Raw genomic sequence first — 23,520 nt, forward strand, 5'->3', positions numbered from 1 at the left:
CCTAATGGAGCACCAGCAACATCCCTTGCAAGCACTTGTGCAGTGGCCAAGTTCTCCCCAAACACTGGGGCATACTCTCTACCTTCTCCAAGCATCGAGATGGCATCCAGGTGTTACACAAACCTGGGTCACAGGCTCCACTCTCTTGGGTGATGTCCAGGTTCTCTACAAACCCCTGGGCACAGGTCTCACACTTGGGTGGTGTCCAGGCTCTGCACAAACCTGGGTCACAGGCCTCATTCTCTTAGGTGGTGTCCAGTCAGGCTCTCCACACATCCCCAGGCACAGACCTCACCCTCTCAGCATTGGATTGTTGTTTAGGCTCCCCACAAACCTTGGCACATGGACCACACACTCTCTTAGGATTGGGGTTGTAATTAGACTCTCCACAAATCTTGAGGCATGGATCTCAGACTCTCCAAAGGCTTGGTGGTGAGCAGGCTCTCTGAAAACTTGGGGCACAGGTCCCCCCATCTCTTATTTCTAGGGAAACAGCACTCTTTCTGAACAACGGGTTGCATGCCCACCCCCCCCCCCCAAGAGCAGGGTGGGCCCACATTTTCCACACACTTGGGTGGGCCCACTCTACTGGCCTGAAGAAAGCTCTTCACCACAGACTTAGGCTTCCATTGTACTGCAGCTGACGTCATTCTTCCTTCAATTTGTCCCTCCCCTGTACCTTTTATTCGAGGCTGGCAGTGGTACCATTCATACAAGTTATACATGCAAAAACAAAAACAAAAAACAACAAATCAAGACAATTGAACTTTCCACAGATCTTTCTGGTAAAACTACATTTCCAATGCTGACTTCCACTGAAATGGCTGACTAGTTCCAAGTTCAGTTAAACATTACATAGAACCCTATTCTTTTCTTTTCACTTAAGAATTCATCCCTTTCATCCCTTTTCCTCTCATATTTGACTGTAATCTGCAAGGAATTACCAAGCTTCATTTCCATACTTAGCTTGGAAATCTCCTCAGCTACAAATCCAAGTTCATCACTTTCAACTTTTGATTCCCAAGCAACATCAGGGATCAATTTTTCCAAGTTCATTGCCATTGTTCTTCTGCTGGAACTCCCATAATGCACATACTGGCATGCTTGATATTAACCCTTAGGATAGTAACCTTCAGATCTCATAGGGTCTGTTCACATTTTCCATTATTTTTTTTCTTTCTGCTCCTCAAACTGAATCATTTCACTTGTCTTCTATTTGACTTTGTTCATCTTTCTTCTGCCAGCTAAAAACTCCTGTTGAAACACTAGCAGTTTTTAAAATATATTGTTGGTCTTCAACACCAGTATTTCTGTTTTCTTCCCTTGTAAAATATCTCTTTATTGAAATCCTCATGTTGTTCATTCATTTTCCCCCTATATCCTTTATTTAATTTATTTTTTTACAAATCAATTTTATTGGTACATATTAATAAACCATAAATCCATCCAAAGTGTACAATCAAAAGTATTTGTATAATCATATATTTGTGCATTCATCACTTCAATCATTTTTAGAGCATTTTCATTACTCCAGTAATCATAAAAATAATACTGAGAAACAAAATCAAACAAACAAACCTAGTCACATCTCGATCTCTCTATGCTTCCCCTGCTGCCCATAGCTGCTCTTCTGTTCCTTCTTTCTAGTTTATTTGTATTTGTTTTGTAAGAACAGTCTTATATATGCAATATCACCCATATTCATATGTTATGCTATATAGTTCTATGTTACACTTTTTAGCTGTACAAATCTGTACTTTCCCTTTCAACCACTGCCATACCCATATAATAACTCTGCTAGTCATAAACACCATGATGTGCTCTCACCATTTCCATTTATTTCCAAATGTTTATAACATTTTTACCAATTCTGCACAGATTAATCATCAGCTTTCCATTCTCTACTCTCATTCTATTTCCTGGTGACCTACATTCTAATTATTAATTTCATGAGTTTACATAATATATTTAGTTCAAAATAATGTAGTCATATTTTATCTGTCCTTTTTTTTTTCAAATTCTGCTCAATTTATTCATTTTTAAAAAAATATTACATTCAAAAAATATGAGGTCCCCATTCGCCCCCACCGCCCCCACCCCACCACTCCCCCCACAGAAGCACTCTCCCCCATCACCATGACACATCCATTGCATCTGGTGAGTACATCTCTGGGCATCGCTGCACCCCATGGCCTGTGGTCCACACCATAGCCCACACTCTCCCATGTTCCATCTAGTGGGCCATGGGAGGACATACAATGTCTGGCAATTGTCCCTGCAGTACCACCCTGGACAATTCCAAGTCCCGAAAATACCTCAACATTTCATCTCTTCCTCCCATTCCCCGCACCCAGCAGCCACCATGACCACTTTTTCCACACCAATGCCACATTTTCTCGATTATTAACCACAATAGTTCATGAATAGGATATCATTTAGTTCTTACTCCATTATTTCTTTTTATCCTTGAGCATGAGCATCACATGTTTAAAGTCTTTGCTTGGTATATACAAAGTCTCTTCTTCCTCTTTGATGTTTTCTGTTATTTTATCTTGTTCATTTCAAACAGTCATCATTTTCTGTTTCTTTGTCCTATAATCCTCTGCTGCATAATTTACATTTTAATATTTGACAGTGTACTCTCTGGAATATAGTCCATGATCTATCTCTTTCTTACATTTGTTTCCAGGTAGTAATATGACAGAGATTTCCTAGGGAGTTAGGACCTAAGTAAAATAAACAAAGCACTGTACGTAACACCTTTCACAGTCTTAGCAGAGTAGCACTGCTCTGGTTGGTGCCCTTCTTCAGAGTTTAGCCCTTTTGTCAAAGTCAGCAGAGGAGTATGTAAAGTGTAGTTTCCACTTGTCTTCTCTGAACCGGTGTCTTGCCATGGGCTTGTGATTTTATTTGGGCATAGGAATTCCCTCAGTTATAGGAATTTTAATGTGCCCACTAATTCCTATGAAATATACTTTCTCCCAATCCTGGATGCCCTATTGTATGACATAAAGTAGATAATCTTTTGCCTCAGCCTGTTTTGACTTGATTGCTTTCCATAACCTGCTTCTGTCTGCAGTGCAAGTGCTGGGAGAGCCAGTCAAAGAATAATTTCCTGGTTCAGTCTCATTCACTCTGGCATGCTTGTCAGGCACCCCAGAATATACATAGGGATTACTCTGCCACCCCTGGAACAGGACCAAGGATCCACAATGGGGCACAGGAGGACTGCACACCATTCTGTGAGGGGTGGGGAAAGGGCCAGCAAGGCATCATGAGCTTCCCCTACCATTTTATAAGCTGTATTTGCCCAATTTCTCACTTGCCCAATTGCTACACTTCAGCTGTTTTTATTATATATGTATAATTCTAAGAAAGATGACTTTGTTAGTCTTTGCTGTTTGTTCAAAGTTCCTGTGGATCAGTACACCCTAGAACATCTTATAATACCACCATCTTTGTCAACTGGAAACCCATACCTGAGGCAACCTGATTCTGGGCATGCCATTCCTTCTAGATGCAATTTTTTTTTTAAATTTTGTAAAATTTAATGAAAAACAAATTCAATAAGAGAATAACATTCAAAAGGAAAGATAACTCAGTGGAGATATATGCTGCTAGCAAAAATATCTCCAATGAAGCAGAAAGGAAATTAAAGTGTGTATATAAAGAAAGGATGAAATACAAACCATATGCTTTAGTGGTAATGATCATTACTTCCTGAGTCTCATAAATTACTTCTAATATGGACTACAATCTTAAAAAAGAACAAAATTCCTGCTGCTTCCAAGTGTTCATTAATATATTATGTATATGCACACACATGTTCCCACAAGCCTGGTCTTTTTCTAAGTTAGAGAGGAACAACATATTGGACCTATAATTTATTTAAGCAATTAACTCATCTCAAAGAGTCAAAGTGTGTTTAACGAATTGGCCTCAAGTTTAAATCTTTTAAAAATGCCTTCATTTTTATATGTGAAAGTGTGCTGATCTAAATGAAGATATCTCTTTCACCATGATCTTCCCAGACTGCTGGAGGGACTATGTTATCATTATATGAGCAGAAAATTTCTTATAATTAATCCTTAGAGAAATTGACTTTTTTATACTATGTCTTCTCTTAGTTATACTTAAAATTAAATGGCCATTTAAATTCTTTCTGATGATTTCTAGTAATACACATCCTTGCAAAATTATTTAAGTAATCTACATCCATGTGTCATCAACAACATTTATTTTGGGTATGGGTCAAAAAAATTGTTCAACCAGAATTGAGTGCAAATCAATCAGATATTTTGCCATTTTAGCTCTAAGCTTTAATCAAAATTATTTTTGTTTCCCAAAGATTTTTAACAGATACTATAATTTAGTAAATTAAACCAGTTTTATTTGAGTTTCCAATGAGAATTGCTAGAAAATAAAAGTTTTTGCTCCAGGAGAGTTTTCATTTAAAGGTATCTAAATATCGACCACTGGATGAAAATGAAGCAAGGTGGAGACTTGGAAGTCATTTTTAAAAAAACAAATTTTATTCATGGTTACTATAATTTACATTTAAGCATAGTTACTGGTTCACAAATAACTTCTGTGATGCTGTTTAAAAATTATTTGATGGGTATATCATTAATCTTAAGCAATAACTGGGAAAAACACTAGTTTTACTGTATATGTATTGGTTCTAGATTAACTTGATTGCTATTACAAAGTTATGTAGTATTCTTGCATTTCGTTTTACTGCTAGTCATGAAAAAACATTCATTAGAATCACAAAAGAATAGTTTTCCTTAACTAAGGTACAAAGGCTTCAGTTTTATGGTAAATGAAATGAGCCCCAAATATTTAAAAATTTGGGGTTGAGTTACAATTTCATTCAGGTCTCTGATTTCACACACAAGGCTGTCTCCCTACAGACCATTGCTTCAGGATGTTTAGTTGTCCTTTTTTTCAGACTATTAGAAGCTTGGGAAATGTAGCTCTGATAATGCTCATTTCTCATAATGAAATGGAACACCTTTGAATTATATTGCCTGAGACCCTCTGGGATATTGTAGTTAGCCTGCCTCCATAAATTCAGCAGTTTTGTCTTTCACCATCCAATAAAAGTTTTTGGGTCTTTTTTATGTCTAAATACAGGAGAAACCTAAAATTCTACCTTATTATTGTAAGGCAATGCCATATTAGTCATATATTCTCCTGGAACCTTAATTGTAATTTCAACTAACATCAATATGATTCATCTTTTGAAGGAAAAGTAGCCAAAAATAAGCTGCAATATATCTGGTATAGTCCATTTGTGAAATCAGTTATGACTTTTTAAGAGATAATCTTCTTTCGCCTTTTTGGTTAATGAAGAAAATTTGAATTTTAATGTTATGCACTGAAATTGCATTAATAAGCATTAGAAAACAAAAGCAAGACTACTGAATTGAATTGACTAGAAGAAATTGATGAGTAGTAACAAAGAAATGAGGGTATTGTGTATTTCTTACTAAGGAATTAAGGTAAGAAGTGGGATGCCCCATATTGTCCTAAGGTCTTAGAGCCCTCACCAGCACAGTCAGCACAGTACAGTTTATATATTATTTTCCCAGTATAGCTATTAGCAGTGCATTTTTTCATTTTCCAAAGTGTTTCAGCTCAGAAAAAGACTGTGTTCACCTTAACTGGAAGCCTGTTTCCTGATATGATTTCAGGAGGCCACCTAATCATGATGGGTTCATGTCTCTCTTCTAGGTGCAGATATTTTATCCACAAAAGGTCAGTTCACCCAAGCCAGATCTATAAATCCCTCCCCTGTACTTCTCCAAAGTATAATGGAGAATCAGAGTCAGTTTCCTTTCTTTGGCATCAGTTGTAAGGGACTAATGCCACATCCGTCACTGGAGGTATTCTTCCCTATGGATGGAAAACATTTCACCCCAGAGAGAAAGAAGCCAAGAAGCAGAGATGCAGGGAAGAGCAATTTGATTTAAGTGCTGGTCAACACAGAGGCCTGTGTTTTGCTTACTGAATTCCTTGTAGGAGTCTCTGAGCCATCAAAATACTTTCTTTCCCCTGACTGATTTAGAATTGAGTTTTGTCACTTGCAGCAGCCCTCCAATACAGATTTTGGTTACTAAAATCAATGTACTGCAAGTGATATGCCCAAAATTATGGATCAAGCAATATTTTTATGCTACAAGATTGTGAGGATTTTCAGACTGGGTAGCTGGCCACTTCTAATATGGAGATGTAGAGAAATTCATTAAATTATCTTTTTTTTTATTTTTCAGTGAATTCTGAGCTTTTGGGAAATTCACTAGGAAAGTTTTAGTACATCACAGTGCTTTGAACAAATCTTGTGCCCTTCAATGGGGAGGGAATCAGGTTGGGAAAGTAATTATTCAAACAAGCAAACCTGAAAAAAAGGGAACAGAAGGAAGACTGGGAAACAGCATCATTATGGAAAGCCATTTATTCTCATAGATAGTTAGCTTATCATTCATGGTGGGCAGCTTCATATACCTGTGGAACTGTACAGTTAATCTACAACTCTGAAATCCTAGAAGCTATAGTAAAGTGAGGGAAAATCCAGTAATTGTTCCACCCAACTTCTGACTGTGTATCCCCCAAATGACAAAGTCAAGATGTCTCCATTTAAAAGCATACACCAACTCTGATACAAACCTGTGAACAATATACCATGAAAATATATTTGTATCTGCCCTGCCTCACTAGGCAAAACAATTATTACCACATATATCACTATGCCAACCAATTTTTTTTAACAACACTTAGAGGCCAGACAGAGGCTGAGATTCATTTATAGAACCTGAGATTAAGGGATTATGTATAACCCTGGGTGTGGTGATGTGAACTCAAAGTACAGTGATGAAGTACAATGGAAAAAATAAACAACTTCTCTGAAGTTTGTATTTAGCAAACTAATCCCCCTTCCAACCAAATCCTCAACAAGAAAATGAACTATATCCAAGTAATGTTAGAATGAACTGTTTGATCAGGAAACATGAAGCCAGGTGTGCCAGCATGTTGGCTGCAGCTGAAAATGAAAAAGGAAGCATACTTTGCAGGGTTGAATTCCTTTGCTAAAGTTTTCTTGCAAAATACTTTTTCTGAAATGTACTGGAGGAAGGATTATGGGAATATGGAAATAGGCTAACAGGCAGAACTGAATGCTCTCATAAAAACCATGGTGAAAGAGCCAGAATCTGTCCAAGGGACCTGCTTTGGGGGTCAGCAGACCAGGAGAGTGCTACACAACTCCCAGGAGGGTGAGGGACATATAGATGAAAGAACTGAAGTGACAAATATGAGTTACCAAGTCCCCATGGAGGCCAGGAAGGTTTCCCCTCCCCCACCCCAAGATGTTAAGCTGTGGTGAAACAACTGGTTCATCACAGCTCAGAGGGAAGCAGACATGTTCCTCCCTGTCAGCTGTTTTAAGGGAAAAGGGATGGGAGATTGGGGGTGTTTTCTTCAGTAAATTCAGCTAGCAGAGCCCTCTTTGAATCCCTATCTGGAGATTCAACACATGGAAATAGGAAAGCCGAGACTGAAACACCTTCATGAAGAGGTGTGCTGACTAGTGCCATCTCCTGGTAAGTCTGGAAATTGCATAGACAAAAGCTGTTTGACCTTTCCATAGCCAACCCTTGGGAGAAAATCAATGCCCCACTGGTGAGTACCTGGTCTGGTTTAAGAAAACTTAAGCTGGGCAATTTAAAAACTGAGAATAAGTTGAATCAAATATTAAGGAAGAGATTTGAAAAAAACAATAGGCAAGAGAGAGAAATTAGCCATCAGAGTAACTTCGCCAATATATTTGGATGCCTGCAAATCAACAAGAAATTACAAGCCATACTAGGAAATAGACACGGCCTGGGCACAAGAACAAACCAAATACCCTAATGAGATACAGGCCTTGGTACAATTAAGCAATAATAATTATACAACTCTTCTAAATCACTTCAAATAATTTAAAGAAAATATGACTAAAGAAATAAAAGATATTCAGAAGACACTGGGAGAGCATGAAGAACAATTTGAAAGTCTGCAAGGAAAATTAACAGACCTTATGGGAATGAAAGATATGGTGGGTGAGATTTAAAATTCATTAAAGGCACATAAGAGCTTTGAATTGCTTGAAGACAGAATTCATGATTTTGAAGACAATGTCTGAACTGGAAAAGAAAGAACAGAAAAAGAAGAGAATGGAAAAAAAATGGAAGAGTCTCAGGAAATTGAGTGACAAAATAACACACAAATATTTGCATTATTAGTGTCCCAGAAGGAGAAGAGAATGGAAAGGGGACAGAAGGAATATCTGAGGAAATAATGACCAAAAACTTCCCAAACCTTATGAAGGACCTAGATATGACTATCCAAGAAGGACAATGCACCCCAAACAGAATAAACCTGATTAGACTTACCCTGAGACACCTAGTATTCAGAATAACAAATATCATAGATATAGAGAGGATTCTGAAAGCAGCAAGAGGAAAGCAAAGCATCACATACAAAGGAAACATGATAAGATTAAGTGCCAACCTCTCATCAGAAACCATGGAGGAGAGAAGAAATTGTTATGCTGTATTTAAGGTACTGAAAGAGAAAAACTGCAAGCCTAGAGTTCTGTATCTAGCAAAGCAGTCCTTCAAAAATGAGACAGTGGCCACTGGAGGTGCTGAAGGCAGGAAGAAGGAAAATAAAGTGTAATGTAGGGGGCAGTTTGGAGGCTTGAAATTGTCCAGAATGACATTGCAATGACAGATACAGGCCATTATATATCCTGCCATAACTTAAAGAATGTAAGTTGAAGTGGAAGAGAGTGAAAACTACAATGTAAACTATAATCCATGTTTAGTGGCCATGCTTCAACATGTGTTCATCAATTGGAATGAATGTACCACACTAATGAAAGAAGTTGTTAATGTGGGGAAAAGTGGGAGGTGTGGGGAGTGGGACATACAGGAATTCATTATATTTTTATGTAACATTTTAAGTAATCTAAGTATCTTTTTAAAAAATAAAAAATATTAAAACTAATAAAAATAAAATAAAATACATGTTTTAAAAAATGGTGAGTTCAAAATCTTCACAGACAAAAACTGATAGAATATTCTACTAAAGACCAGATTCGCAAGAGATTTGCAGCTTCATAGGAAAAAACAAAGGCAAGAGATTTGGAGATAGTTTAAAAATGAAGATTATTAGGAAGGGTAAAGCATAAGACAGATATTAGAATGATATGACAGTAGAGAACAGAAGGACAAAATGGATGAAGTAGCTCCTTTACAGTAGTAACGCTGAATGTTAATGGATTGAACTCCCCAATCAAAAAACATAGACTGATAGAATGGATAAAAAAAATGAGCTGGTTATATGTTGTCTACAATAAACCCACCTCAGATGTAAGGTTAAGAGTGAAAGGCTAGAAAAAGGTATTTCAAGCAAATACTAACCAAAAAATAGCTGAGGAAGACAGATAAATGTAAAATAACAACATTATCATATATGAACAATAATTACCCAGTGCAGCTGGCAAATTGTTCCCATTCTCTGAATTCTGCAATTATTTTTCATACAGAATGAACCCTTTTAGTAGAGGAGGGCTAGAGAAGAGTTAAATTCTTGGATACATCATTTTTTTAACCTTTTTAAAAATGCTTTTTAATTAAAATAGTCTATCTGGATCAATAATTATTTTGCATGACTACTATTGAAAAAGATTTTTAGTTTTTCTGCCTTATAAAATTATGAATTGGCAAATTATTTGTGTAATTCATTCCAACCAGATGTGAAGAATTCCCAAATAGGAATTTGGTTATCTAGAAAAAATTTTGTCCTAAATGGAAATTAAATAACTAAACCAATAATTTATTTCATTCTTAAAGATTATGTCCAATTGTTTAAGCTGTAATATAAAAATTAGAATATGTAATGATTAATTTCTGTTTTATTTGAATTACTATTTGCATTTATAAACATTTGTTGCTATGCTACTGCTATTCATATTTATAATTGATTATATAAAATCTATCCTGGCTTTGCACTCTCATTCAAAATTTGTAATTTCCTTCAATCCTTTTTTCTATTTATTTTACAATTTTATAATAAAGGATTTTTTAACTGTTATAATTAGCCATTTGATTTTACACTTTGGATAGATCATGTAATATGTGAATGTATCTCAATAAACCTGCTTAATAAGCAAATAAATGATTGTGCAAAAGTAGCCAGAAATAGCAGCTATGTGTATAGTATGGGAAACAGAGAAATGGAGAGGTGAGCAATGTTCTTATTTGTTTGTTTGTTATTTTTATTATTGAAATAGTGAAAATGTTTTAATAATGATTGAAGTGATGAACACACAACTATGTGATTGATTGTACACTTGGGATAAATCATGTGCTTTATTAATATGTATCAGTAAAATTGACTTGTTTAAAAATTTTATGTGGAGGACATGGGAGAAGAATACTTAGAAAAGGCTAAATCGGGGACATCCAGGTTAACTGACTGAGAAAACACTTTTTCTGAAGGCCAATGGTCAATAAATTTATATGACAATTTCTCTTACTGGCCTTATTTTTCCTATATTGCAGTAGTATATGAATATAATGTGAAACACTATATTGCTTCCATTTTTTTCGCTCAACTAAATAGGAACAAATTATTCTTCCTATATCATACAATATGTATTTCAAAAATTTACATTATTTGATTCAAAGATGGTAGAACTCAAGGTATATATCTGGGCATCTCCAATAAGAAAGAGAATTATCTAGTATGCCTTGTTTGGAACAGGAAGTCATGTGGAATGCTTTTCTATTCTCTCACTGGCAGGTTGACCAGAAGATAAGATATGCCACTGGAAAGTATTTCTTTGCAACTGTCTTTTCATAACCCCATTTTATTCTCAAAAGGAGCCCAAATTTGTCAATATTGCATGCTTTCCTTATCTACTGTGAAAAGGGTAGATGAAATATATCGCAGTATAAGTGATAATATGATTATATAAATCAGTGGTGGATTTATTGTATGGAGGTAAGGACAGAGAAGACAATTGAGGTTTCCTTTAGCACACATCTGTTTTATGCATGACAAGGAAATTTCTTCTCCTAGAAATCAGTTCCTCTCAAAACTGTACAAAAACTTGATTGGTCCTGGTATGATCATGTAGCTAATGTCAGATAAGGAAATTTTCTGGGTCATTGCAAATTTGAATTAAATCAACTTCAATTCATTGATAATATCATTATAAAACTCAGGATTTCCCTTCGTTGTGTTACTATATGTGAGCAAAATCAGTTTACCATGTATCTGAAGAAGATATCAATGCATGGAGAAAGTTTAAACAGAAGATGGCAAAACATTCAAGTCACCAGTTATGTATTTTTGGATTTTTATCTAGTAATGGGTTTGAAATTCTTATGAGGTTAATGTTTTCCTAGATATGAAAATTATAATTTATTGGGAAAGATAAAAACTACATAAATGTTAAGGTAAAACAAAAATTTAAAAGGACAATGATATAAGGTTTGATATTGCTTATTTGACTTAAATCTATTTCTAAAGTGAAGAAATTAATAGTAAGATATGTATCAAGTTCATTGGAGAAGCAGTCTTTCTTTCTAGCTGGATGAGAATAAGTACTTCATGTAGTAGTAGATGCTTGAATTGACAAAAAAGGGAAATGCAAATGTTAAAGAGCAAAATGTATGGAAAAGCATCATTCATAAATATATCTAAATTTAATAAGAAAAACAATGATTTTAATAATAATTGCCACTAAGAGCTAATTTTAAAAAGAACTCAACTTATTCATTGATCACATTTCATTGTGTGTGAGTGTGTAAGAGAGTTTGTGTTTATGTGCATATGTGTGTGCTTCTTTACAAATCTGATACATATCAACTCAACCAACAATGTACAAAAATATGGGACTTCATTACTACTCTACTATTGTTTTGTCTTCACTTAACCAACAGCACAATCACCATATCAATTAAGTGTCACTATCAAAACCAAGAGTAATTTATTTAATATTTATTCGTGAATTTTAAGAATAAGAAGCATGTGAACCCAGTTTGACTACATTCTTATGACAGGACACAATATGATGACTTAGCATAGATATACTGCCATTTATTGTATCAATTGCTGAACTCATTCTCGAAAAGACCAAGAATTCTCAGGTCTGGAATGATTCCCAATGATTCCCTCACAAGGATTTCATCCACTTGATGAAACCCTGACTCTTAGTTAAGGTGTCCTTCAGTGCATTTTTCATGGTTTCATTCCGTAGACTGAAGATGAAGGGATTCAGGAGAGGTGTGATCACACTGGAGAAGATAAAGAGTATCTTGTTGAGGTAGAGGCTGCTCTTTTGTGATGGGTGAACATACACAAAGATAGAGACCCCATCGCCCATGGAGACTACGGTGAAGTGAGAGGCACAGGTGGCAAAGGTTTTGCTTTGCCCTTGTCCTGAAGGTATCTTCAGAATGGTGGAGATGATATAAGCATAGGAGACTACTGTGAGTGACAGGGAGCTGATGAGCAGGACAAGGGAACTGAGGAAATCCAATAGTTCAATGGCATGTATGTCAGCACAAGCCAAGTGGAGGAGGGGAGCACTGTCACAGAAAAAGTGATCAATCTTATTGGGGCCACAGTATGGCAGCCTTGCCCTATAGATGGTGGTTGGGAGAATAAGGAGAAAGCTGCTTACCCAGGAGAGTATTACAAGACGGACACAGAATGAACTGGTCATAATCATAGAGTACTGAAGGGGGTTGCAAATGGCCACATAAAGGTCATAGGACATGATGGCAAAAAGGATGAACTCAGTGCATCCAGAGAGGAAGAAGAAATAGAACTGGGCAAGACATCCATTAAGTGAGATGCTCTTTTTCTCTAACAGAAAGCCTGCCAGCATCTTGGGAACAACACATGTGGTGGTTAATATTTCACTGAAAGAGAGATTGCTAAGGAAGAAATACATAGGGGATTGGAGCCTATAATCCAGAAGAATCAGGGTAATTATGAGGGTGTTTCCAAGGACAGTCACCAAGTGAGCCAATAAAAAAATGAAGAACAGGATACCCCCAATGACCCTGGTGGTAGGTATCCCAATAAAATTAATCTCTGTCACCATCGTCCAATTGCCTCTCTCCATGCTGTATGGGAATCTCCTCTCACAAGAGAACCAAGGAAGGAAAGAGCAAAATGCAGGACTCATTAAAGCAGAATCATCTAAGATAAAAGAAGTTAGGAAATTTTATTTATTTGAGAAATTAGCTACATGAATGAAAAATACAGCTATTATAACATTTTTCTAAATTCTAGAAAAAATATGAAAATCAATGTTCCTAATAATTAAGACATATAAGAATTGAATTCCATAAGTTTTTCTAGCCCTTACATCTCTATTTCATAACCCAAATGATAAGGCAATAATTACCATATACTCATATCTTGTCAATAAATATTTATCATTAAGATTATTTGAAGAAAACTGCTTTAAACCAATATAAGCAACAAATAGATTCATTTCAATAGTTAAGAATAATTTAATTTTTAACTGATTTTACTTCAGGCATCTGGTTTACACAAAATATTGAATATATTACCAGGTAATGCAAGTCTTAATTTTGTAGGGCAAAGACAAACTGAATACTACCTCTATGTCTTCATGTTTAACTACTGTGAGTAAATAGTATAGCTCAACCAATATTGGCCACTAGAAATGAATTTGCTAATCATCTTTTAGATATTTAATGTGGTTGTCTCCAGAGAATCTTAAATTTTACTAATATGTTCTTTAAATTTTATGGTAATCCATGGAATTTTATCTATTAGTGGAGATCTTTTAAATAGTAAATGAATGAAAAGTTAAAGGAAATATATTTCTATAGTATAAATTTTTAAAAATTTTTTGAGATTTTCTTGGAACAAATTTTTAGAATAAATGATTTTAGACTGCCCCAATAAATGTGTAGTTGCATTAGCCAGAAATGTTTGAGAAAATACTTCCCTTCAAGGAGTGATAGCTCTTATGTTATATAATTAAATTGATAGTGTCAGTGCACAGAGAAAATTCCAAATTTGAAGATGTCATAATAAAGACTGTTATCATAAATGAAAGCAAGCACTTACCAGTAATATGCCATTTTGGTAGGAAAAAAATATCTAAAGAGATCATCTAGCCAAAGAAAACTTGGGAAGAGCAGTAATCAGTTATATCAAGACAAACACATAAATGGATTAAGCTCAACTAGTTTAAGTATGAGACAAAAAAACAAAAACAGAAGTTAACTTTATTCATTTTGTAAGAGATGAACATAATTAAAATGGATAAAAATGTTATTCCTTTTAAACTAGAATGAATTTGGGAATTTAAAAAATTAGTAAGAATAAAAGCAAGTATCACAATAAAATTTCAAACAAATTTCAATTCAGACAATAAAGAAACCCAATAACAAAAGAAGTGTAAGTTGATGTTGTAGAATAATAAATATCCATTACAGATGCAAAAATCTATGAATATATGAGACAATTAAGATTACATAATTATTTCCAAAGTATGTGTAAGCAATACATAGATTAATAGAGAATATTGGCATAAAAAATATTTTGAGCCTCTCTATGTTTTCTGATCACTAAAAGAGAAAATGAGCTATGGTATGGATGATGTTAATATTGTTGATGAAGTCAATTATTTATAATTAAATTATGAAAATACATTCAATATTTTATGTGAGTGTCCAAAAAATGAATCAGTAGAAATAAAGATTGTAACAATTTGAAATCAATATTAAAATAAATTTTCCAAAATATGTGAATATATATTATAATTACAATTAAATACTAGAAATGATTTTTATTTTGAAATTAATCAAAATAAATTAAGTGCAATCTAGTAGAATAACTAATACAATTTTCATATCAACTATATATGTTTACATGCAATCAAACCACAGCAATTTAGGGAAAATATCCCAAACTCCATAAAGACATTATTAATATTATTTCATTTCATTTGTTTAGAAGTGGAAAGCAGAAAAAATTCAACTCACATAAATGTGATTCCAGTGTAGCATATCCTGTCTTTCCTACAGCTCCCTTAAGAATCTGGGTTTAGATTGTGACCATGGGGTTAGTGCAAGGAATTGTCAAATGGAATACCAGATGGTCAAATATCATTATATTATTGCATAAAAATGAATGAGTCAGGGAAACGGACTTTGGCCCAGTGGTTAGGGCATCCATCTACCACATGAGAGGCCCCAGGTTCAAGCCCCGGGCCTCCTTGACCCGTGCGGAGCTGGCCCATGCGCAGTGCTGATGTGCGCAAGGAGTGCCGTGCCACACAGGGGTGTCCCCCGCATAGGGGAGCCCCACGTGCAAGGAGTGCACCCATAAGGAGAGCCGCCCAGCGCGAAGGGGAGTGCAGCCGGCTGAGGAATGGCGCCGCCCACACTTCCCGTGCGTTGACGACAACAGAAGCGGACAAAGAAACAAGACGCAGCAAAAAGACACAGAAAACAGACAACCGGGAGAGGGGAGGGGAATTAAATAAATAAAAATAAAATCTTTAAAAAAAAAAATGAATGAGTCGAAGACCTTCTTAATGTTATTCAGTGGGTGGTGGTGAGTGGAGAACTGGGGAGAGAGCAAGAGAAAGAGATAAAGAAAGAGAAGTAAAGAGTGGGGGACAGAACAGGGAGAGGCTGATTGATTAAGGGAAGTTAAAAGGAATAAAATCTTTAGACAAAAGGCCTTTGAGTAGATCTTAAGGAAATTGATGAGGAAGAGTGACTTCCAGAGACACCAAGCAATGGAATAGTATCAGAAAGCTAAAAAATGGTGAGATTCTATGTGTTATTAAATCACTAAATAAATTTATTTACGATTATTTAAAATAAATATTCAAAAAATTATTCAGACATTTCAAGACTATACAACTTTCCCTAACATTGAACCCTTGAAGAATTCTCCAACATCTACCATGAGTTGAGGCCATCTTCTTTGCAGGGTAAGATTTTTGTATAACAGGAAATAGTCCCATTAAGTTTCTATGCTCCTTTTCTAAGACATCCAACTTTTCCCCTCAACAGTCTCTAACCTTGCTATAGGAAATATCTTCATGCACAGCAGAAATGTCTTAGTCCAGGAAAAAGGAGTAGGAGATTGAACTTTGTTCCATTTTTCTTTCCTTTGAAATTGGTCTTCAGAGACAAGAGGAGGGTGTTTTCATAGGGACTGCTGATACCAGATCACTTCTGAGGTTGGGCCACTTCCAAATTACCCCAGGACAACTCTGCAGCACAAACCTGAAAGAAGCCTCCCTGAGGTTAACAAAGCTTTAAAGTCAACACAGGATCCCTCAGGTGAGCCTTTTTATTTAGAAAAAATAAAAACAGCCTAATTTTTCTCTACAAATTTTGCATTGTAAACTCCACTATGAATCTATTCCACAGAGACTCAAGTAAATATAGAAAAGTTTATTTCCCAAGAGACTTTTTAAAAGCAAAGGGACAAGGAGTTTCAAATAATTTGTATAACAAGTTTCATGCACATAGGCATGCACATATGTATGTGTGCATGCATGTGTATATGTGTTTTGAATATAAACTATAATCATGCAGTACTTTAGAGCTGCAGTGAGCTATCTTTCAATATTGGAGAGAATGGAATTCAGTTACTGCTCATTTTTAGTGACTGTAGTGAATGTGCAGGTTTATTTCACAAACAGAAATCCATGCATGTGAAGTGCTAAGATCTACTATTAGGGCTACCACCAGTCGTTGAACATGTGTGTCCTACACTAGAACTTTGGAGAGGAATTTGAGAGGAGCTAAAATCCATCCCCACCCACAAGGCCATGACCACCTCTGAACTAGGGCATTGGGGAACCTTATGAAAGCAGTTTCTCTCTTGGATTTTTCTTCAAACTTTTCATACAGAGGGATCATTTTCTCTAATTTCTACTGACATTTCTTTTTTTATTTATTTTTTATTAAGTTGTCTTTTAAAAGAAGATACATAAATCATAAAATGTTACATTAAAAAATATGAGGTTCCCACATACCCCCACCTCCCCTTACCCCACTCCTCCCACATCAACAACCTCTTTCACCATTGTGGCACATTCATTGCATTTGGTGAATACATTTTGGAGCACTGCTGCACCACATGGATAATAGTTTACATTGTAGTTTACACTCACCCCCGGTATATTCAGTGGGTTATGGCAGGATATATAATGTCCAGCATCTGTCCCTGCAATATCATTTAGGACAACTCCAAGTCCCCAAAATGCCCCCACATCTCATCTCTACTTCCCTCTCCCTGCCCTCAGCAACTAACTACCTAGGCCACTTTCTCCAGATCAACGCTACAGTTTCTTCCATTATTAATCACATCTATAGTAGAATAGCAGTAAGTTCATGCTCATGCATATTTTATTCCTTCATTCTGTGGACCCTGGGATGATGATGTCCACTCCACCTCTATATCAAGAGGGGGCTTAGAACCATGGTTGCTGGGTGCAATTTTCCTGCTTGGAGTTAGGTTCCCTGGTGTGGTGGTTGACCATCTTCACCTCCCTGTTAGCCAACCTCTGAAACTTCTTATTCACTAGTTGTAGCTCTTTTGAACATGCATGTAAAGATTTTGTGACCTTAAAAACTTTATTTCTAATCATAGTCAATTATGCATTACATTATGGTTACACCAATAATTAGCTATGATGGACTATACAAAATGGTTCCTTGGTTTTGCTTATGCGTATTCTTCTTCCTATATTATTCAACAGTTCCTTCTTTCTACAGATAGAATGAAATTCTGTCTTCATTAACCTACAGTGATTTAAACCCTTTTTTATATTTCCTATGGTCACAAGTTGAATGATTAGTTAACTTACTTTAGGTACCTATACTATTTCATATGCAAATAAAAACATACACACATATTTTTAGCATTTTGCCCTTAGATGACATTCTACATGGGTCATGCCTCTCCCTATTGCAATTATCAATGATGTTTAGTGTCAGGAAATTGTTTTACTCACTTTGGAACATAAGTATTTAGAAGAGTAGCACAGAGCACATGGTTAAAATATTTGATATATGAGTAAATGAATGAAAAAATGAACAAAATAAAAAAGAAAAGGAAATATTAGATCTGTTCTAATTCTGGCACTTTTATAGAAAAGCAAAATTTGATAAATGTAAAGATCTTTCTGGAAAAGAATTCCAAATGAATACTCTGCACTTTACATTAGAAAATGGAAATATAATATTGTTTTACATATATTCATGAAGAGTCTGGACTTGAAGAGATATAGATATTCCATAGGTTTTAATTTGATAGATTCAGAAATAACATCCAAAATGAATAACTGGGTCCTGTTGGCAAGATTTGAACAGGGGAATTGCATATGATACAAACCATGAAGGGATTTTTATATTTATACTTTCTATTGAGTTAGAGTTGAAGAGAAGTGGTTTCAGCTCAATTCCTTCCTTCCTCATTTCAACCACAGACATTGATCATTTCAAAAATCATATACAGAAAATATGGATTATGAAAAATTATCCACATTAGGTTTGATTTACATATAGAACACAGTTTACCCACTTGTGGTTTTCCAAGAATTTCATTTTCTTCCAGATATGACTTAATACAGTGCTAATCAATGTGCATTTCTATAACACCTCCAATCCACACTCAGTCATTCCATATCTGACTTTATATTGTTTCAAATTGCAGAATCACTCAATTGTCTGGTAATTTCATGTTTTATTTTTAACTCTGCAAATGAATTTTATATCATTTATAAGCATTAATCTGACTTCATATGTTCTCCCTACTACACAAAATGTCAAGGAAAGAGTAAAAATAAAATATAGGGTCAGTTCCGTATTGTTGGACAGATTCAGTTTGGAAGACATTGAGTTATTCCCGTATGTGTTTAAATCAGGGAAGCTCTACAAATAGTTCATTACAAGAACAGAAAAACTATCTCCACTAAAATAAGAGGAAAATAGCTCCATAAATTATTTTAATTAATTTAGTTCTAGATAATGATCATTTGTCTTAGTTTAATAGAGATGTTGTAAGAAAGTACCACAAACAGGATGATTTAAAAGAACAGAAATTTATTGTTTCACCATTTTGGATGGTAGAAGTGAAAATCAAGTTTCCAGCAGGGAATGATTCCACTGAGACCTGTATGGTGAGAAACCTGCCTTGCCTTGTCCTTGCTTCTTGCAGTTTGCTGTCAATTCTTGGTGCGCATTGACTTGGCATAACTTCAATCTCTGCCTTAGAAATCATAATGGACTAAGGCCTTCCCTACTCCAGTTTGGCTTCATTTTATCTAATAATATCTTCAAAGATTTTCTATCCAAATAAGGTCATTGTCACATGGCTGGTGGTAAGGACATCAATTTATGTCATTTTCTGTTTCCTAATATATCAATGCCTTGATATTATATCAGATGTTTCCAAAATATTCAATAACTCACTCATTCATCTCTAGGACTTTCTGGATATTAAATCAGACATTCCTATATATTATAATAATACTCACATTTCTCATTAGAAGTGTACAGATACTAAGCCTGTACCTTCATCCATCACTGGAACTTTTCCAACATTACATCAGTGCCCCATTATCTCAACAAAAGGTATTTCTTTTCTGTATTAGAAAAGATGTTAGTTTACAGAACACTCATTGATAAAACATAGGATTCCCAAATACCACCCTCTTATTAACTCCAGTTACCATTTGACATTTTGTGACTCCCAGAAAATGTAATGTTCTTGGAACTAACCCATTCTTGTGGGTGTCGGACCTTCTGATTGCTTTAGATTAAGTTAAGGGAACTTTTGATAAGATCATTTTGACTGGATTGTTTTAGGGCCTTTGATTTGACAAAGTCAATGAGGCAAGGCCCAGATTAGATCTCCACCATCTGTCAGAGTTTTATATAAACTGAGAACTAAAAATAGAAACAGAAACACAGCTGCCATTTTACTCTGCCATGTGAGAGAAGACTCCATGATCAACTATAGTTGCAGAAGATAAGAAAGCTTCTGTCTTTCTTGTCTTCTGCTTAGATCCCAGATGCCAGAGACTGGAAACAGGGAAGCACAGAGGCATGGAAAGAGGCCCTCAGGAGACTAGGCCACAGAGCAGCTTAAAGCTGTCAGAGACAGATGTACATATCCAAGAAGCACAGCGCACTCCACAAGTCATAAACCCCAACAGGCCCACCCCAAGACATATACTTGTCAAATTATCCAATGCTCAAGACAAAGAGAAAATCCTAAAAGCAGCAAGAGAAAAGAAAACCATCACATACAAGGGAAGCTCAATTAGATTAAGTGCTGATTTCTCTTCTGAAACCATGGAGGCAAGAAGACAGTGGTATGATATAGTCAAGGTACTAAAGGAAAAAAATTTCCAACCAAGAATACTCTATCCAGCTAAACTAGCATTCAAACATGATGGAGAGTTCAAAATATTCGCAGACAAACAGAAACTGAAAGAGTATACCAACAAGAAACCTCCCCTTCAAGAAATTCTAAAGGGAGTTCTGCAGGAAGAAAGGAAAAAACAGGAAAGGCAAAGTTGGAGGAGAGTATAAGACCAACAACAACAACAAAAAAGACAAAAAAAAATATACAAACAAAATATGACAAACACAAATCCAATCAAAATATGGTTAACACAAATAATTCCTTGATAGTAATAACACTGAATGTCAATGGATTAAACTCACCTATCAAAAGATTCAGACTGGGACACTGGATAAGGAAATATGACCCATCCATATGCTGTCTACAAGAGACACATCTTAGACCCAGAGACGCATGGAGATTGAAAGTGAAAGGCTGGAAAACAATCATACAAGCTAACAATAACCAAAAAAAGGCAGGAGTAGCTATATTAATATCAGACAAAATAGACTTTAAATGTGAAACAATTGTGAGAGACAAAGAAGGATACTACATTTTAGTCAAAGGGAAAATCTGTCAAGAAGATCGAACAATCATAAATATCTATGCCCCTAACAAGGGTGCCTCTAAATACGTCAGGCAAACGCTGGAAAAACTAAGTGAAAGAATAGATACATCTACAATTATAGTGGGGGATTTTAATACACCACTATCAACTCTGGACAGAACATCTCAAAAGAGAATCACCAAAGAAACAAAACATCTGAATAGTATATTAGAGGAGCTCGATCTAATAGACATATATAGATCGCTACACCCAAACACAGCAGGATATACATTTTTCTCAAGCGCACATGGATCATTCTCCAAGATAGATCATATGCTAGGCCACAAAGAAAGGCTGAACGAATTCAGAAAGATTGAAATCATACAAAACATTATCTCTGACCACAGTGGAGTCAAGCTGGAGATTTGCAAGGGAAAGAAGCCCAGATTTCACACCACAATTTGGAAATTAAACAACACACTCTTAGAAAAACAGTGGGTCAAAGAGGAAATCTCAAAAGAAATCAATGACTACCTTGAAACAAATGATAATGATAACACAACATACCAAAATTTATGGGATGCAGCAAAAGCAGTACTGAGAGGGAAGTTTATAGCCATAAATTCATATATCAAAAAAGAAGAAAGAGCAAAAATTGAAGAACTAACTGCACATTTGAAGGAATTAGAAAAACAACAACAAAGTAACCCAACAGGAAGAAGAAGGAAGGAAATAACAAAGATAAGAGCAGAACTAAATGAAATAGAAAATAAGAAAGCACTTGAACAGATAAACAAGACCAAGACCTGGTTTTTTGAGAAGATTAACAAAATTGACAAACCTTTAGCAACACTAACAAAGAAAAAAAGAGAGAAGATGCAAATACACAAAATAAGAAATGAGAAAGGCGATATCACCACTGACCCCACAGAAATAAAGACTATCATAAGAGGATATTTTGAAAAACTATATTCCAACAAAAACGACAATCTAGAGGAAATGGACAAATTCCTAGAAACACATAAACAGCCCATATTGACAAAAGAAGAAATTGATGATCTTAACAAACCAATCACAAGCAGAGAAATAGAATCAGTTATTAAAAATCTCCCAACTAAGAAGAGCCCAGGGCCAGATGGCTTCACAGGTGAATTCTATAAAACATTCCGGAAAGAACTGACACCAATCCTGCTGAAACTATTCCAAACCATCGAAACAGAAAGAACATTACCCAACTCCTTCTATGATGCCAACATTACCCTAGTACCAAAGCCAAACAAAGACATCACAAGAAAGGAAAATTACAGACCAATTTCTCTAATGAACCTAGACGCAAAAATACTTAACAAAATACTTGCTAATCGTATTCAACAACACATTAAACGAATTATACACCACGACCAAGTGGGATTCATCCCAGGTATGCAAGGATGGTTCAACATAAGAAAATCAATCAACGTAATACACCATATAAACAGATTGAAGGAAAAAAATCACATGATTATATCTATTGATGCAGAAAAAGCATTTGACAAAATACAGCACCCTTTCTTGATAAAAACACTCCAAATGATTGGAATACAAGGAAATTTTTTGAACATGATAAAGAGTATATATGAAAAACCTAAAGCCAATATTGTTTACAATGGAGAAATCCTAGACTCCTTCCCTCTAAACTCAGGAACAAGACAAGGATGCCCACTGTCGCCGCTCCTATTTAACATTGTCTTAGAAGTACTTGCTCGAGCACTGAGGCAAGAACCAGAAATAAAAGGCATTCAAATTGGAAAGGAAGAAGTCAAAATTTCATTATTTGCAGATGACATGATCCTATACATAGAAAACCCTGAGAGATCTACAACGAAGATTCTAGAACTCATAAATGAGTTTAGTAAAGTCGCAGGTTATAAGATCAATGCGCAAAAAACAGTAGCATTTCTGTACACCAATAATGAGCAAGATCAGGAGGAAATCAAGAAACAAATACCATTCACAATAGTAAATAAAAAAATCAAATACTTAGGAATAAATTTAACTAAAGAGGTAAAGAACTTATACACTGAGAACTATACAAGATTGTTCAAGGAAATCAAAGAAGACCTAAATAAATGGAAGACTATTCCTTGTTCATGGATAGGAAGACTGAACATTATTAAGATGTCTATCCTACCAAAATTGATCTACACATTCAATGCAATCCCAATAAAAATCAATGCAGCCTTCTTTAAGGAACTAGAAAAACTAACTATGAAATTTATTTGGAAAGGAAAGAGACCCCGAATAGCCAAAGACATACTGAAAAAGAAAAACGAAATTGGAGGAATCACACTACCTGACTTCAAAACATACTATAAAGCTACGGTGGTGAAAACAGCATGGTATTGGCATAAGGAGAGACATATAGACCAATGGAATCGAATTGAAAGCTCTGATATAGAACCTCACATATACAACCACATAATATTCGATAAAGCCACCAAACCCTCTCAACTGGGAGA

The 23,520-nt window shown here is 35.4% G+C and overlaps 1 long non-coding RNA gene across 1 annotated transcript in view; it reads left to right on the forward strand.

Annotated features, from left to right (window-relative positions):
* The window catches only part of LOC139438561 (uncharacterized), a 60,379-nt gene extending 40,165 nt beyond the window's left edge, over nucleotides 1-20,214 (forward strand). Inside the window, exons 3-4 of the long non-coding RNA XR_011648235.1 lie at nucleotides 16,242-16,397; nucleotides 20,134-20,214. This is a non-coding gene — a long non-coding RNA (uncharacterized lncRNA). The remainder of the gene's footprint in view (nucleotides 1-16,241; nucleotides 16,398-20,133) is intronic.
* The last annotated feature ends 3,306 nt before the right edge of the window (nucleotides 20,215-23,520 follow it).

This window comes from Dasypus novemcinctus, unplaced genomic scaffold (genome assembly GCF_030445035.2).
Source record: "Dasypus novemcinctus isolate mDasNov1 unplaced genomic scaffold, mDasNov1.1.hap2 scaffold_69, whole genome shotgun sequence".
NCBI classification, from domain to species: domain Eukaryota; kingdom Metazoa; phylum Chordata; class Mammalia; order Cingulata; family Dasypodidae; genus Dasypus; species Dasypus novemcinctus.